Source organism: Gigantopelta aegis, unplaced genomic scaffold, assembly GCF_016097555.1.
Source record: "Gigantopelta aegis isolate Gae_Host unplaced genomic scaffold, Gae_host_genome ctg5932_pilon_pilon, whole genome shotgun sequence".
Classification (NCBI taxonomy): Eukaryota; Metazoa; Mollusca; class Gastropoda; order Neomphalida; family Peltospiridae; genus Gigantopelta; species Gigantopelta aegis.
The window spans coordinates 7,732-10,569 of NW_024534722.1; the positions used below are offsets into that span (position 1 = coordinate 7,732).

The 2,838-nt window shown below is 33.3% G+C and overlaps 1 pseudogene; it reads right to left on the reverse strand.

Annotated features, from left to right (window-relative positions):
- Positions 1-246: 246 nt before the first annotated feature.
- On the reverse strand, positions 247-958 carry LOC121366490 (annotated as a pseudogene).
- Between the last annotated feature and the right edge of the window lie 1,880 nt (positions 959-2,838).

Sequence of the window (2,838 nt, forward strand, 5' to 3'; positions counted from 1 at the left end):
CCTAGGCCGTCTAGAGTGGTCGACAAGACATTATAAAAACAGTGAGCTAAGAATTGGTGCATTCACAAACCATGGCAACAAAGAACCACGCCCCTTCATTAATTTCATAATTTGCAGCGTCTTTATAAATAAAAATAATATTGTGTGTAATGTACAATATAATGTTTGTGTAGTGCATTAAAATAACAACACCAGAAAATAAAAACAAAAATATTTTAGTCAACTAGTCAATAAATAGCTTTATAATTAGTCTTTTTTTTGTTCATTTTTGTGTGTTCTCATATCAGAAAGCAAGGTTTTCCCCTCAAGAGCAGTTGGATATAGAACCGAACCTCCAAAATCTGTCCCATAAAGTAAAAAAAACTGACCATATTATACAAGTAGTACAAATGGTGATCAGTATGATGAGCTGAACCATTTATTAATGGTTGGGAGAAGTCTTGAACTCTATAGTCTCCATCATGTATTGATATAGTCCAGACATTGACAAAAACAAATAAAATGAGGGTAAAGTACTTTGTGCAAAGGGAAAAGAAATGGATAAATGTGATATGGTAGGGATTGGATCCAGCCATCAATTGGATGGAAAGCATGACTTGCAAAGGGTGTGGGTACCTTCCATTTGTGATGACCTTTATGAATGTTATTTGTATAATATGCGTTGTGCAAAAAGCCGATGTATCCAATAAATCAAACAGTCAGTGAACATGAGAAATCCAATAGGGTGAGTCCGATAAATGCCCAGCCTCTGATACCTTCTATTCCCATGTAGAGTTTAGCATACCCTCGAACCTCTGCTAACATGATAGGAACAGTTTAATAGTCCCATGAACGGTATGGATGAACATGCATATTGGATTTCCAAGTGCAATTTTGATTCTTTAAAATAACGGATGCTTTGGTAATCGATGATCGAATATGCCAAGAAGAAGCTAACTACTGCAAAACCGAGGTACATGATTAATCCTCCAAGACATAGAATGACGGCAATAGTGATGGTTTTTGTCTGATAATGTAGTCTTCTTCCCATGCTGCTGAAAAATGTAAGGAGTCAAAAGATGGCGATCAAGGCACGTCCGACCAAAATCCCATGATTTTCTGCATTTTATTAGGATCGATCAGGTGTTCCGTCGAACCACTTTAACTTATCAATGAATAATGCAAATATATTATTATTAACCTGAAACAATACGTAGCCACGCCTTTTTATTAACTATTACAAAATTTAATCTGTGCCAAATTGTATTAACAGATATTTTATGGGTAAAAGAGTGAATCATTTTAGGTGGTGGTGTAAGTGGTTAACACAGCTTGGTCTCTGGGCAGGGCTAGTTCTCGTCTCAAGTGACACTACTGGAGGGTACACCACCGTACAGGTGGATGGGTTCACAGCGATCGGTTTAGACAATGTGCCGTCCATGAATTAGGACCAAGAAGTATGAGAGTTGCTCAGAAAGCAGGAAAGATTGCACTGGCGCTGGTACTAATCTAGATAGATGGATGGATAATTTTGATGAACTGGATTTATGGATAAATAATGGATTGATGGACAGATTTATTTTCCAAATATTTTTCTAAGTATCTAGGTCTGGCAAAGACGTGTCATAGTTAAAGGATTTAGGGTTTTATGATGTAGAGAATAGGATCAATTTCACAATAAGTATATGATGTTCTCTGCTGACTACCTAGACATAACAAATTAAAAGAATGTATCTCAAAATGTCTAATCTCTAACAAAGTGTTATATTAACAAGTCTTTAGTAAATTAAGACAAAAGCAATAAATTAAGTCAATTTTTTAGTACAAGCAAACACAGAAATTTGTAACTTAAATTAATTTTAGTATACAAGAAATTACTTCACATGTAAATGATTATTTTAACTGCACATACAAATATGTGAGAATCTATTGATAATAAGTTAGTATGCAGGTTTTTTGACTTAGTCACTTTTTATAGCTCAGTTGTTATGTCAGTTTTATAACACAATGTTCCTTATGGCTTGTATGATGCTTTGTTTGTATCAGTCTAGAGACACATACCACCCTATTGATAGCACTAATAGAGTTTGTTAAGAGCTAAAACACATATGAGAAATGAGAGCTCAAAATGAAGTGACTAATTCCCTCATTATATTATAATGACACATGAGCCAGGAGAAAGACGTGGGTGAAAAGAGATGAAAAGAAGGAAAGCTAAAGGAAGAGCTGAATAATTGTTCAAAGACTACTCCTATTCTATATCAATGCTATAGGATATTGCCTGCTTGTTAATTGACGTATTTATAGCCTACATGTATATTTATATTAATTTTAACATTTATTACAATTTGTATTATACGCGTACATTGTACATTTACTTAAGTTATAGTGTTCCATTGTACATGTACTAAGTTAATAGTACTTGTAACATTGTACATGTAACTAGTTAATAGTGTTACATTTTACAATGTGATCTTAAGTTATAGTGCGCATTGACATAGTACTTAATTTTTGCTTAATATGTAAGTTTGAGTACATGAAAACTTAAGTTAATATGTACAGCGAAAAATTATGACAGTACGGTATGTATAAGTTAATAGTGTACCTTGTACATGTACTTAAGTTAATAGTGTACATTGTACATGTCACTTAAGTTTTACTTGTACATGTACTTATGTTCTATAGTATACCTTGTACATGTACTTAAGTTACATTGTACAATGTGCTTAAGTTAATAGTTTCATTGTATAGTGTACTTGTACATTGTACATTACTAAGTTACTATGTACATTAACACGTACTTAAGTTACCATTGTACCATGTAGCTTATGTTAATAGTATACATTGGACATGTACTTA